This window comes from Mustela nigripes, chromosome 5, assembly GCF_022355385.1.
Source record: "Mustela nigripes isolate SB6536 chromosome 5, MUSNIG.SB6536, whole genome shotgun sequence".
Taxonomy (NCBI): Eukaryota; Metazoa; Chordata; class Mammalia; order Carnivora; family Mustelidae; genus Mustela; species Mustela nigripes.
Window position 1 is genome coordinate 101,962,331 of NC_081561.1, and position 16,534 is coordinate 101,978,864.

The window sequence follows — 16,534 nt, forward strand, 5'->3', positions numbered from 1 at the left end:
TCCCGGAGTCCACAGTGTCTTGTGGTTCATCTCCCTCTGTGATTTCCCCCACTTCACTTTTCCCTTCCTTCTCCTAATGTCCTCAGTGCTATGCCAGAGCTCATAAAACACATCCCTCAACAGCCATGTTATTTTTTATAGTTGGTGCGTCTCTTTATGGCTTCCACTTTGGTAGCCAGAATTTTGTTTCTTAAAAGCTCACATTTCTCTAAGGCCACATGACGTAATATTAGAAACTTCTTATATACAAATTTATTGTGTTAGAAATTACGGAAGAATCATAAGAACACTTTTTTTTTTCCTTATAGTCCCTGTGGTTTAGGTCATATTTCTAGTTATATCTCAATTTTCAAAATTTAAAATGTAAATATAAATTTACATTTGTATTTTTAGAATTTAGACTTTATGTTTGATATGTCAACTTTTTATTCAGTATGATGAAAGGTAACATAACAGGATTTTTTTTTGTATATTTATTTTTGGTCCTCTTCACTAAGTTTTATGTTACTTACGTATAAAGTAGCAAACTATAACCTTTCCTTCTACAAACTTCTGAGACACTTCTTTTATTATAACCAAATGTTTTCTACTATAACTAATTTATTCACCAAGTACTGACAGAATACCTATACCAAATATCAGACATAATATTAAGATAATTAGTTTAAAAAATAAACAGAAGAACAACCTTATCTTTGTAATTCCACCATTTATTATTTATTCTGTGTCTTTTCCAATGAGATAAACATAATTTTCTCTTCCTTCCTCTTTTACTTATGTGTTCTTTTTGAACTAAGAAAGCACCATTTGTAAACCCCCTATTACAAAGTATGATAGAATATTAAAAATATTTACCACCTGTGATTAAGATTGTATGATCATTTTGTTTGTTGGGGTTCTCAACTGCTGAATACCCATCAAAATCTTTTGAGGTTTGTTTCTTTGCTTGACTGTTTTTAAATTATAGACTCAAGGGGCACCTGGGTGGCTCAGTCAGTTAAATGTCTGCCTTTGGCTCAGGTCATGATTCCAGGGTTCTGGGATCAAGTCCTGCATCAGGCTCCCTGCTTATGGGAAAGCCTGCTTCTCCCTCTGCCTCTGCCTGCCACTTCTACTTCTTGTGCTCTCTCTTTCCTGCTCTCTCTCTCTCTGTCTAATTAAAAAGCAAATAAATAAATAAATAAATAAATAGTTTTTTAAAACGTTAAAAAATAAAATAAAATAAATTATAGACTCAAGAGTTCTACTTCAAATCCACTCCCTGAGTTGGAGTATCAGTAAGTTTGATGTGCAGCAATAGATGCTCTTTTTAAAGGTCTGCAATTAAGTCTTATAAGGATGTTGGGTTGAGAACCATTGTATGTACTCATTATGAAGAATTTCAAACTTTATGCATTAATAGACTTTCTTCTCAGTTATTTTCTTCTAGGAATGACTTCATACATTATTAACACTATTTCCTAGCTGTTGTTTTTTAGAATATCTGGTTTTAGAATTTTATGACATGTTTCCTTTCTATTCTTAAAATTTCTGACTCTGCATGAAAGGCTTTTTTGTTACTTTTAAATATTTTAATAATCTAATGTTACTTTTACTCTCTTTAGGATGGTTTCTATAGATAATGCTTGTCTTCATGAATATTTAACCAAAGAAAAATAATAAACTGAGGTGATTGGCCTAGTTTAATATCTATTTTGTATGGTGATTCATATGGGATCTTTTTTGGTAAATATTATGTCTATTAAAATAAAATAAAAATTAAAAACATCTGTTAAACTCTTTCAAAAAGGCCAGAATTCTCTTAAAAATAAAATATATGCTTTTATTGTGATTATAACTATCATACCTGTTTAGAATGTAAATTAAAAATTTCAAATGCTTCATTGTGTAGCTAGTAGAGTATTTTGGACCACACAGAAGATATTGATGATAATAAATGGTTTCTTTGTCTTAAATTCAGTATCATATTCATTATTAGACTTTGAAATCTAAAATTTTAGAATAATGCCTTAACCTCAGTGGAGGAAATGTTGACCTGAAGAATGAAATTTGAAACTTGGTTCTGTTAATTCATTACATGAACTGAACACTCAAAACTTTGTCTTTAAGAATAGTAAGGCAATAATAATAATAATAATTTCAATCTCACTGTTATTTTTAGGAGTTTCAATGGGACAACATAAGTTAAATTATCATGTTGTTGCTTGGGAAATGGCAGAGAACTTTTAAAAAATCTACTTCGCTATTTACTATGGTACCATTATTGCTATTAGTTTGAATGAGAAAGTTCTCATAACCTTATTAGGAAACTAAGGTAGGTAAATGGTCTATGAATTTTATGAGTAAGGAGAAAGCTCGTAAAATATGTTTTGTTAATATTTCAATATGGGTGATTTGCAACCATCAAGCATTGCACTCTTGGACAGAATGACCTTCACAGGTCATTTCATAAATAGTACTTGAAGTATGCTTTGGTTGCAAGGAGTAAAATGGGCCACATTAGTCTAGCACGACATATCCTGTGGAATCAGAGTGTAACTTTTATTTTCTCATTTAGCTTTCATTGAGTGAAGAATGCAATTTCAATTGAGCACTGAATTGGAGATTCAGAGAACGGGGGTTTTATTACCAGCTCCATCACTGACATACAGTGGGCCATTAGGAAAAAATTACTTTTCTGGTCTGAACATCAGAATTCCCTTCTTTAAAATAGAAATAAATTTAGTGGCTTGGAAAATAATGTTGGATTTGGCAAATATAGATACACTCAATATTCTGGAGTGTTTGATTTAATGAAATTCATGCTGTGTTCATAATGCAAAGAAATAACAAGTAAGCATATATATGATGATGATGCAAGTAAGCACTTACCTAAATGATGATGATGATGATAAATAAATAAATAAACTACATAGGAAATTACACCAGTCAATGTAGCCATAGTTTTGAAATGTGCTGTATGGTGTTATGAATATGGAAGAACAAATTATCTGTCCCCTTCAAAAACATGGCCATCCACTCAGATTAACCCTTTGCTGTGTGATTAAAACTGGCATGAGTACCAAAGAAGTTGACTTGAATGCTCATGTTTGATCTTGGTGCTTGTAGGCAGTGGTATCATTCAGGTATCATTCAGCATTTGTATGAATGAATCTGCACTGGTGTATGTTAGTATATTTGTAGATCTCCAAACTGGGGCCTGAGGGGGTATATATAAAACAAGACATAAATGGGTTTAACTGCAGAAAGAGTGGGATAAAACAAGGCAAGGGGAGGAACAATTTCCATCAACAATGAAGCAATTCTAAACCAGTCTTTAAACCCTTCAGGAGATTTGGGTAAGACTAGGGCAAGGAAGACATCCAGAAGGTTAGCCTGACACAACAAGGAGTAGATTAATTGTTCCCTGACACTTCTGTGGACATACTGGGGGAGAAAGCTATGCATGTAAAGACAAGTATAATTGCAAACTGGGAGGAAACTTTTTCCAAGTCTTTAACCAAAGGGGGAGGAGATTTTGATCAGGTTCAAGCTGACTCAGGAAAAATCAGGGTGAGGCTGGAACTTAGTCTCCTGAGCAGAAAGGAACAAGAAGACATGGGCCACCAGAGAAAGTCAGTGAATAACCAGTATAGTTACATTTCTGGTTGTTAATGTCTTTAAGTTTCTTATGCAACATGGATTTATACGTTTCACATTTTACATTTTAACCCACCAGATAGAGCTATATTTAAAAATGCATATTTATTATTAAATAAGTCTGGAAGACTAAATAGACAAAAATATTAAGGTTCAATCCAAAGAGAAGAAGCAGTGATATATCACTAATTCAATGCAATAAATCACAACTCAGAAAAGAGGATTAAAAAGCAGAAAAAGTGTTAAAAGATCTCTGTTTTCCAAACAAAGGAAATTCTATTTGTTTGTTTTTCAAGTAATGGCAGACATATTTGGGTAGACTTTTTGTTGTTGTGGTTATTAATAAGGATAATTCTTTTGAAGCACAGCTCACAAAAAATATAAGAATTCAGACAAGTTAAGTTGAACATAAAAATCATTCATTTTACATTTATTTTTTGAGTACCTACTACATACCTGTCAAGGAGGCATAAAAACCACCCTCAAGTGAAATCTCTCAAGCCTCCCCTGACTGTTCCAGGGAAAAAAACAGGCACCAAACTTCATTATCCTTGGTGCTCAGGGAGATCCAAACAACCAGATATTCCTAAGTAAACTGGCTGTTTTTTGCTTTGTTTTGCTTTAACTGGCAAGTGCCAATTGATGAAGAATATAATAACCAGTCATACATTTGGGTACCACTACCTTAATTTATGGTAAAGCGCCACCAGTTTTACCCATCACTGTTTTGTCCTATCATTGAAAAAGTAAACAAAGTTCTTCCAGGAGGTTCAAAAAAATTATGAAATTCAAAAACATTACTCAATAATTTGAATTTTTTTTAACACTTTGAATATTTCAGTGCCACTTGTGCTTGATGCCAAACATTCATATAAAACAAAATATTCCTGGCTGCTTATTTGGTGCCCATACCCAATAAATACAAACGAATGAGCAAGTCCAACCATATTCATATATCTCCTCTCTATGCTTGCAAGTAAAATTTTAATTTGACAAGGTGTGGTTACATTGAAAATTGGTACCAATGTGAATGCTTTCAGTGATTTTCATCAGGAGGCATTGAACAATGCCAATAGTCCCAAACTTTAACCAACTGAACCACCCAGGGGTCCCAATAGTCCCAACTTTTATTAAGCCCCAGCTATTGTGCGCTCTCTTTCAGCCAGTGCAATATGATAATATAATCTATAATATATTTCAGAGGCTTTGAAACTCTATTTTGATAAGCTATTATAAATAGTTGTAGCCATTAAAAACTTCAACCCAATATGTTTTAAATTTTTTTTATATAATTTTTTATTTTTTATAAACATATATTTTTATCCCCAGAGGTACAAGTCTGTGAATCACCAGGTTTACACACTTCACAGCACTCACCAAAGCACATACCCTCCCCAATGTCCATAATCCCACTCCCTTCTCCCAAACCCCCTCCCCCCAGCAACCCTCAGTTGGTTTTGTGAGATTAAGAGTCACTTATGCAGCAATATGTTTTAAATTTTTACGTATTTTTTTCTTCTAAATGTTTGGTCTCAAAATGACATTGAAACTTAATTGTCACTATAAAATCATTTGGAAATATTCTGTTTCAAAAGACACAATAAAGAAAATTATTAACATATATAACAATGAGGTTGAAATAGCATTTTGTCATAGTTTTATTTCTCATTTATAGGTTCACCTACATTCTTTGGAATGGATTTTTCTCTTCCATGAGTCAAAATTTAATACAAAAGTTTTGTTTTTATAGTTCTCATCATCTTCAGCTATAAATGGTGTATCTGTAGGTTGAGAAAATGAATCTTCCTATTTCTTTTTAGTCAATAATCATTTATAATTATAAGAAAAGTGTATTTCCTTGATTTCAAAATAGACTATTATTACATTTTAAGATAATAAGCTTTAGATAATACTTAGAGGTTTAAAACATTTTTCAAAACATTAAAAATATACAAATCCAGGCAACTTCACTTCTTTTTTTATTTCCATGTAAGTACAAGGAGAATTTCAGGATTTCAGCATAAGATTTACTGAATGATAATGACTTTACAAAGACTACAAGAAGCATTAATAGTGATAGTAATAATTAAAAATTACATGCTAATTGAAAATTAGGTTCATATGTGAAAACGTACATATTTATATGGTAATATTAAGAATATCACCATATAAACAAGAATACGCAAGCACATATTCCATTAGCAAAAAACAAAGGATGTCCTACATGGCTTGTGATTTCTGAAAAATCTGACTGTGTATTTATACAAGAATAAAAGTAAAAAAGGCAAATAATGTCTTTATATTATTATGAAGATAGTTTTGGTCTTGAAGAACCCCTAAAATGGTCTTGGGAGCTTCCAGGACTCCCTCAGCCATATTCTGAGAACTATTGTCCTGCTAGAAAAAAAAGAAGTAGTCTGTGAGTATAATAAGTTGAATAACTAAAATTTGTAATTTTCACATTTTCTCTTTTGCTAAAACTTTTAAATTCGAACTACATTCATATTAATAAATTCAAAGGAATATTTTCCAAAGAAAACATTGTCCCACATATCTACATTTGTAAATACATGTGTGTATCTGTGTGTGTTTGATTTATAAGGAGAAAGTTATGCTGTTTAATATAACAACTGACTTTATAATAAAAATATATATTTAGTTAAAATTTTTTGCAAAGAAGAGTAAATAATAACTTTATGAAAGTGGTTTCTCATACGAAATCCATGTCTGCTATTGACAGGGATTCTAAAATATTTTCTTAGGCAGCATCAAAAAAACTGCAAGCACTATACGCCAAGAATACTAATCCCAAAATTGTCCAAATCATTTCTTCAACACATAAGCCCAATTGTGTCATCAAGATGATAGTGTCAGAATGAAAGAATGACACTTTTAGAAGAAATATAATAGTCACTGAGTTGTCAAATCATAGATGCTCTGGTCTGGAAGGACACTTCACAACTATCTAGTTCAGTGACCCATCAATGCCTCAATATATTCCACAGCTTCCCTAACAAATTCAGTCTCTGCTTAAATGCCTCTAAATTAATGGAGAATGTACAATTCTCTAGTGTGTCATTTTGATATGGCAATTTTGCTAAAAGTCCTTCCTTCTATGTAACTGATACCGGCCTTTTTATTCCCATGTATGCCCTTCCATAATAGTTTGATCCTTGAGACAGAGTAGGACAGTTACTAGTTATGCAAGCCTTGAAAGTCACCAAAGTGATCTAACTCCACTCTCTTATGATAAATGCTTGGATTTAATTATCCTTAAGTTTTCTTTAGGTTGTTCCTGCTCTAAAAACTTATGGTTTCCTCTCTGTACACATGCACATGGGGGTGCATATGCACGCACACACACACACACACACACAAATGCATATACCATATACACCTGGTGTGTGATCTTATGTTATCATGTAATCTTTAGGATTCTAATTTCCTTTTCTTGAAACTATTAAAAATTATATCTACTTTATTTTTTCCACAGTGTTATTTTGAAACAGTAAACATGGTACAAGTGAAAATACTTGACAAGTTGTGAGAACTCTACATAATAGCAATGAAAACAACTGGTTTAAAATAAAAATTAACATTATGGAGAAATGAGTAAATGGAAGTAATAAGTAGCATATGCAACAGTTTAGTTAGTCAAAAATATACACAAATGTATCGATATATAAAGTAGCAGAATTTGGGAGATTTCTGCCTTTACTATGATAGAATAAGATTATAATAGATAGACTCATTAGCAAATAACAATTATATGCATTGGAGAAAACACACACACACACACACATGATTCTACTTGATAGTCCTGGAGAGTGAATAAAAGCAGATGCGTATTGGAGGTGAGTTGGAATTTGGAAGAAAAGATTGTCATGGGTTGAACTTCCTGTTTTTGTGACCTGAGCCTGAGGTTATCCTCAATCACAGGTGCAAGATGGTAAAGATCAACTAAGGAGCCAGAAGACAGAGTTCAGAATGTCCATGACCTATACAGTGTGGGAAGAAGTCCCAAAAAGAAAAAGGCCAAAAAAAATAAAACCCTAAATTGTAGATTCTACCCTAATTTCTGATTGACCCTGAGACCATGTTTACAAGGCAAAATCAAAACAACTTCCCCTAAAGATAGAAGGACAGAACTGGGAGATCAGCAACACAACCTACTAATCAATTTAACTATCTTCTAAAATAAACATATCAAGGATAATGGTCAAAAACATACCAAATTGGTGACTTAATTTTACAACATCAAGAAGTTTGGTGAGCCATTAGTAGACTAAATATAAACATAATGCCTAGCCACAACAAAACAAATTCACCTGAAAGCCAAAGAAAGAGAGAAAATCTTGAAAGCAGTGAGGGAAAAAGAAAATGATTTCAAAGATTTGTAGCAGAAGACTAGGGATCAAATATTTGAAACACAGAAAGAAAAAAGAATCTGTTAAGCCAGAATTCTAGTCCAGCAAAATATATGCATCAAGAAAGAAGGTGAAATAAAGATATTTCAGGTTAACTAAAAAACAATAACAAGAGAAATCACCAGCAGGTCTGTACTTCAAGTAGGGCCATTCTTTAAGTTGAAAGAAAATATGATACCAGAGGGAAACACAAAGCTTGAGAAATGAATAAAGAGTATCCGAAGTGGCAAATATTTAGGTATGTATGAAACATGTTTTAATTTCCTTAAAAATAAACATAATGGTTTAAAGCAAAAATTACAACATTGTCTTATGAAGTATAGAATGCATGACATTGGAATGCACTTGGCAATTAAAAATAAATATTGGCAGTGGTGGTAAATGGACTTTTGATTGATTGGAATGACAAATATAGAGAGGCATAGCTAGACAGAGTAATAAATACAAATTTCTTTGTGTTACTATACATAAAAGTATCTCCTGGTTTTGTCCACTGAGAAGGGATAGATTCAGTGATATCCCACTCACTCACATTGAATTAGCATATATAATACCCAGATTGTGGTTCTAAATGTCATTTTCAATAAATGGAACCAAGGAGATGTAGTTGATTCCAGGTCAGGAACAGAAAAAATACAAGATGAGCAAAAAACACATTTTAATGCCAGAAAATAAAGTGCTCCGAAAAGGATGGGACCATGTTAAAAGTTCACAGGAACCAACCTGAAAGAGCTCCCAATGGCCAAATCCAAAATAATCTGGTAACAAAATAAATAATGATAGTATTATTATATAATCCACACAACAAAAATATTCAATGAATAGACATGAATATAAATAAGTAATACCAAGGGAGAAGGAAAAGCTCTTTCTTACAGAAGAATTCCAATTAATAAATGTGTAAGAAATGGAAGAAATAGACAATCTTTATTAGACCTTTTGCGGGAAAGATCAGGGATGTAAGCTGAAATGGTGGATGAAAGTTTGAGGAGAAACTGGGTATCTGCAGAGTCACAAAATATCTGCCCCAAGGTACTTATTAACTACAAAAGGAAAGATAATAACCTTACAATGGAGAAATCCAACAGACATCACCATAACCAAATGATTGTAGTTACCACAAATAATGAGACAGGTTGACATTATGTGGCCCTTGGTAAACTGCACTGAGAAGGGTAATTTCTTCAGTGCTATTTTTGCCAAGAGTACATAACTTCAATCTAATCATGAAATAATATTAGGCAAACACAAATAACCAAGGAGCCATCTTCAAAATGGCCAAGGTTACAAAACATAAGGAAGACTGGGAAACCATCACTCCTTGGAAAAGACAAAAGTGAGAGACTGAATATACAAATGGACAAAGGCCAGATCATGTATAAAGTAAAATCAGAACTCTGACCCACAATTCGCAGCAGCCAGTGTAAGAAGTAGACTACACATAATGGATAGTAACCAGTCTAGGAAATCAAACTACTGTCAGTAACAATCTGTCCAGAAAGCCAAACAGTACCCTTGTAGCAAAGCAACTGCCCCACCCCAACCAGCATTTGTTTAATATCTGACAGCATCTGTAGTTTTTTCCCCAGCTTCTAAATGAGGACCAACCTGGAAAAGCCAAATATTAACCCTTAAGGAATCACATATGATGCCCAACTGCAGCTTCCCTATGCCAATATCTTCCAATAAGGGCATACTTACAGTCTATTTTTTCTCCCTCCTTACGCTTTCTCATTCCTCTGCCCACCTTTGAGTCTCTGACAAATGCATGGGATGGTGGCTGACTGCCTTGCTATAGCAAGAACCATAGCTTTTCCTTGTTCTTGTTTGGGTGGTCTTCATTTTTTCCACAAAGGATACCTGACAACTGAATGCAATATGGGATAGATGGAACATTAGTGTAAATGACATTATAGGTTAGTTAATAGTTATTTTAGCAATCTTATCATCTTATTTTTGATAATTGTAATATGATTACAAAAGATGATAAAATTAAGGAAACTCTGTGAGGGATCCTTGGGAATTCTCAGTACTGGGGAAATTTTCTGTGTGCCTTCTATTCTCCTAAAATAAAAAGTTAAATTATAAACCTCCAGGAAAAGGAAAAAAAAGTGAGAGAGGGAGGGAGAGAGAAAGTCTTTGTAATTTTGGGAAGCGAAAAACAGAAGCCATAAAGAATATATATTCGATATATTCGGTCTTATCATCAAATTTTGTTTCTCACTTCCAAAGGCATGATTGAGAAAACAAAAACATGGGGTGCCTTGGTGGCTCAGTTGTTAAGGTCTGCCTTTGGTTCAGGTCATTATCCTAGGACCCTGGGATCGAGCCCTGCCTCGGGCTCCCTGGTCTGTGTGAAGCTTGCTTCTCCTTCTTCCACCCTCTCTGCTTGTGTTTCTTCTCTCGCTGCCTCTCTCTCTGTCAAATAAATAAATAATCTTTAAAACAAACAAACAAACAAAAACATGCCAAAGATCAAGAATGACTATCCGCAATATGTGTATTTGCCAAAAGACTTTTAACCAAAAGACATAACTAACTTTTATGAAAATAAAAACAACCTTATGAAAATGATAAAAAATACCTTTACTGCCACTTCACAAAATAATATAAAGTAATGGCTGTAAGAGCATGAGAAGATGTTTACTTAATATCTTTGGTGAGTGCTGTGAAGTGTGTAAACCTGGTGTATCACAGACCTGTACCCCTGGGGATAAAAATATATGTTTATAAAAAATAAAAAATTATATATTTGCTGGGAAAAAAATATCTTTAGTCACAGGAAAATGCAGATAGAAATGAGATAGAGCTACACACACATTAGAATGAATGAAATTGAAAAAAACTAATAATACCAAACATTGGTGAAGATTATGTAAGAACTCTTAAATACTGATGGTGGGAATGTAAAATCCGATGACTACCTCAAAAAACAATTTTGCACTCTCTTAAAATTTTAAATGTACAATTAACATATGATCTAGTCATCCCACTCTTAAGTATTTTCCCAGGAGAAACACACAAGACTGTGTGTTGTCTGTGCATGTCTAATTCAGCTTTATTCAGAATAGCTCTGAACTAGAAATAACCCAAATGTCCATCAGCAGATGCATGGTTAGAAAAGAAAACAAAACAAAACAATTAGAATAAAGAAATTACTAATGCATGCAATCACATGAATGAATCTCAGAAATAATTTTGCTGAGTGAATGAAGCCAGACATAAAAGAGTACATACTATATAATTTCATTTACATAAATACAAAATCTTTATAGTGACAGAAAACAGAACAGTGTTTGGCTGGATTGGAGATACAGGAATGGGTTATCTACAAATGGGCACCAGAAATTTTTGGGGGGCCATGGAAATATTCTGCCTTTTGAATGTGTTGGTGGTTTCATGGGTGTGTACATCTGTCAAAATCCATTTCATTGCACACTTGAAATGCATGCAATTTGTTCTACCTAAAACATATTTCAATCAAGTTGATAAAAATAAAATGAAATAACAATGTAATGTAGAATTTGGAGAAGCTTCAGAAATCATTTAGTGACCTTCTTTGAGGAGGGGAGCTTTGGTTAGAATTCAGATCTTTTGCTTCCAAGTTGGTGATGTACAGCATAAATGCATGTATGTCTGTATATGTGCATGACAACTCAGAAGAGTATAGGATAATCTATAAGACTTTATCACCTCTTGCTTAAATTCTGAAAGCAACTAATCCTCAGGTATTTACTGCCTGGACTGTCTACTGTGTCTTTCTTGCTAGGAAGGAAGAGGGAAGGCTCTGGGTTCTCAGAACATATTGGTTTGTCTGGCTTTTCCAGAAATGATAGGAATTCCTATTAGGATATATTTCCAAAAGCTGGAAATGTTTTCAATAAGTCATGAGAAGTTTTGGCCCAACCCTCTGTTCAGTTCATGCCTTTTGGGCTTCACAGAACATTGAATCTACAACATGTGCTAGAAACCTGGATAAGGCTATGATTGAAAACTTCTGCTGCCTATCAGCAGCCACTTTGCTTTTTTCTTCGTTCGGTGGTCCACTTCCACCTGCTTGGGAAAAGTAAACCTCAGAGCAGCAGCAGAGATGGAAGGCAGAGGTTAACCCTTCCATGGTGTTGGAGCTGGCCCTCACAGCCTCTCCTGAACACAGGATATCTGAGCTACTTTCCAAAACTTCATCTTGTCATCTACAACACTGCTCAAAAGGAGAAGTGTTTGAACATCATTTTACATTCACACCCCAGCATTTATCTGGAACAAAAAAATTCAGTTCACCTCAACATGTGAAGAGAGCTGTGGAACATCCAGAGGGTTACAAAGCACTAAAGGCACTCTGAGCCTTATAAGGAGGCAGATGCAGTAGCCTCTATGCACTTTCAGCGCATGCGTGGAGACACGTCTTGGCTATTCATGCTGGATGCTCTTTCCCCCCGTCAGCCTTAACAGAACACAGAAGAAGGCATTTTGTCAAAGAAAGGTCTAAGCTTTATCTTGAAAAGTCAGAAAAGGACAAAGTACAAAGATGAATTTTTTTGGTTGTGAGTTTCCTTAGTTGGGAGGTGAATGTTTGGATAGCCGAATAACCAGTTCTACTGTTCTATCCTTTGATGATGATAGCAGTCTGTCCTGTTCAATAGGATAAGGGGATGGGTTACCTCTATCACCCAACTCTTAGAAAAGACTCTGTGTTCCCAAAGTCTTAGATACTGCCAGCTTTCTTGCAGGTCTCTGGGACTCTAACTAGGAGAGTTGGTTTCCCTAATGATTCTCCCTTCCTGCATGTGGCTGTATCTGTTCTCCAACTTTTGGCTCATCCTGCTAGGTCTTTACAAAGATGCAGATGTTTCTTAAAAGTGGCAAAAAGATCAAAGAGACTTTTTTGTGCCTGATGTGCTGGAATGGGTCTGAGTTCTGTTAAATCTAATTTAGACATATTAAATAAAACCAGAAACTAGTGGCTTGCAAAGGTTGCTGGTGAAATATGCAGTTTCGAAGGTCAAAACTGCAAAATTCACAAGTTGAAAATGCCAGATTTAACTACATTCTTCTTCTTAATTGTATCTAGAGAAAAAAAATGGATGCTGCCACACATTATGGCTGATGTATTTTATAATATTAGTGCTTCTGTGATTAATTAGCCTGTCCATGGACTATTGCTTGTTCTTCTTTTATTCTAAATGTGACCAAAGAGTGTATTTACCAAATGTAATGATGGCTCAAAGCAAAACTTAATATACAAACATAAAATGAACATTTGTTTCATGCAAAGCACTGAATAGGAACTGAGGAAACAAATAGAAGCATTACCCAATTCCTACCCACACGGAGGACACATGCTAAAGGGGATAATAAAATACTCGTGTAACTGCAATACACATAAGTCCCATAAAGTTGTACAAAAGGTTTATTGAGTCTGAAGAGAAGGGGTTCAGATCCAATCGATTTAGACAGATTTTATCTTTGATATACTTAAACTAATTCTAATTCTGTTTTCTCTTTCCCACCATTAGGTACTTGCTTTGAGCCTCAGGCTTGATGTCAAGGAATAAGGTTTTAAGTGATAATTAAGGTGTTGGCAGATATGACCTGTCTCAAGTGTGTCTGTATTTTGAAGCTATAAAAATCCATAGGAATGAAGCCATTGGAATAACAGGTATAAGAGCTGACGTCCTTGACTGTCATCCTACAATCCTTCAATTTAATCATTACATTTGTTTTATTTTTTTAAAGATTTTATTTATTTATTTGACTGACAGAGATCACAAGTAGGCAGAGAGGCAGGCAGAGAGAAAGGAGGAAGCAGGCTCTCCGAGGAGCAGAGAACCTGATGTGGGGCTCCATCTCAGGACCCTGGCATCATGACCTGAGCCGAAGGCAGAGGCTTTAACCCACTGAGCCACCCAGGCGCCCCAATCATTATATTTAAAGATAACAATAGTGTATCTTTGAATTAAGTGAGATCTCTGGATGTGTCCTATCATTCTCTATTTTATTTTATTATTTTTTTCAAGTTACTTTTTTATTTTATTAACACGTAATGTATTATTTGTTTCAGGGGTATAGGTCTGTGATTCCCTAGTCTTACACAATTCATAGTGCTCACCATAGTACGTACCCTCCCCAATGTCCATCACCCCCTATTTTATTTATTTATTTATTTATTTATTTTTTAAAGATTTTATTTATTTATTTGACAGAGATCACAAGCAGGCAGAGAGGCAGGCAGAGAGAGGAGGAGGAAGCAGGCTCCCTGCTGAGCAGAGAGCCCGATGTGGGACTCGATCCCAGGACCCTGGGATCATGACCTGAGCTGAAGGCAGAGGTTTTAACCCACTGAGCCACCCAGGCGCCCCATCACCCCCTATTTTAAAAGCTCTAGAATGTTAGTTGCTAACTGTGATTTGAACATTTCTCTTTGAAATTTGCATTGTTCTGTTGTGACTGAACCATAATTTTACATAATTGAGATACACTAAATTTTTAATTTAAGTGGAAAGGAAGGAATAGAAAAGGGCCTGATAAAGAGCTGACACTTAACACATGGAGTTTTGACCAGGTTAGTACAAGGCATCTGGTAAGCAGACTGTACAGAGTTATTCCAATATGAGTGGAAAGGAAACTTTGGATTTTAAAATATCGGAAAAAAATTGCACATAACTAAGGAAAAAGCAACAACTTGAAAACTGGATTCAGATTCTCTTGATGTGTACTTTTCTCCTATAATCTAAAATTATCCTGGGCATCAAGAAAGAAACCTTATGAGCTTCTTTCACTTCTGAAATTCTATGATCTATGATCTCACTTTCTACCTGGGTAAAATTTACATGCTTTATCACTATATTAAATGAAGCTCTGTATTGGAAGGCAAAAGACACTATTGTTCACTAAATTTAGTAAATATTAACTGAGCAACTCTGCTTCAGACTTTGTCCTCTAAGCTTAAGGCATAGAAGAGCAGATGGTCAGGTTCTTAGTTGATTACTCTCTAGTGAGGGTCTAAATGGTCATTAAACAGTTAAACCTACCAAAAAACCCCAAAACATTTGTAGGCTGTATATAGAGAGGTAAGCATTCCACTTTCATTTTAAATATTTTTCTTCATTTTTTTTCTCATTGTTTTCACTAATTTTCATCATCTGGAGTGAACATGTTTATCATGTAAGAAATTGATCCTTTTAAGAGAAATAAACATTTTATTTTATTTTATTTTATTTTATTTTATTTTATTTTATTTTATTTTTACTTGTCAGAGAGAGAGAGAGAGAGATCACAAGTAGGCAGAGAGGCAGGCAGAGAGAGGGGGGAAGCAAGCTCCCTGCTAAGCAGAGAGCCTGTTATGGGGCTTGATCCCAAGACCCTGGGATTGTGACCTGAGCTGAAGACAGAGGCTTAACTCACCGAGCCACCCAGGTGCCCCAAGAAATAAACTTTTTAAAAATTGTGAGAAACTGGGGTGTCAGTCAGTTAATCATCTGCCTTCAGCTCAGGGCATGGTCCTGGGGTCCTGGGATTGAGCCCCACATCAGGCTCCCTGCTAAGTGAGGAAACTGCTTCTCTCTCTGCTCCCTGCTCTTGCTTTGTATCTCAAATAAATAAATAAAGTCTTAAAAAAAAAACTGTTAGAAATTACTCAGGTATGGGCGCCTGGGTGGCTCAGTGGGTTAAGCCGCTGCCTTCAGCTCAGGTCATGATCTCAGGGTCCTGGGATCGAGGCCCGCATCGGGCTCTCTGCTCAGCAGGGAGCCTGCTTCCTCCTCTCTCTCTGCCTCACTCTCTGCCTGCTTGTGATCTCTCTCTGTCAAATAAATAAATAAAAAATCTTAAAAAAAAAAAAAGAAATTACTCAGGTATTACTATAATATTTCTAAAAAGTATGTTATCTGTAAATCTTGGGCAAGAATGAGATGCAATGAATGTTTTCAGCAAGTTAAGCAGGCAGCATGTGGTAAAGCAGCCAAGGGAGTGGACTTCCTGGGGTAACAAAAAAACATCACTTCACTGTAAAATAAAGACTGCTACAGATTCTGGAAATGAATTAATCAACCATAATAGAAAAAGCACAAGAATAGGAATAACTTTACATTTTATAAGAGACAGTAGAAAGGCCAGCTAGCTGAGAGAAATGTTTGCATTGGAGGATACTTAAGAGAAAGTTCTAGCTCTGCAAGACTCCTGTCATTAACAACCTACTCATCCTTTTTAAGAAGTTTTCCTTTTTACTAAAAGATGACACCCATCCTGTGATTGGTGCCCTCACCCTATTGTACCTATTTTGACCCCCCAAATTCCCTTGATCAGTGAAAGTTATTCCAGCTGCTAAGCAGGTGGCCTCCAGGCATAGCCCAGTTTGCTGAGCCATGGCCCAGATGGTGGTGTTAAGTCTAATTCATGACATGGTGACATGAATGACTTGGAAACCTGGATGTTCTTAATTTTTTGTTTCACCTTGTCTTAAAACAATA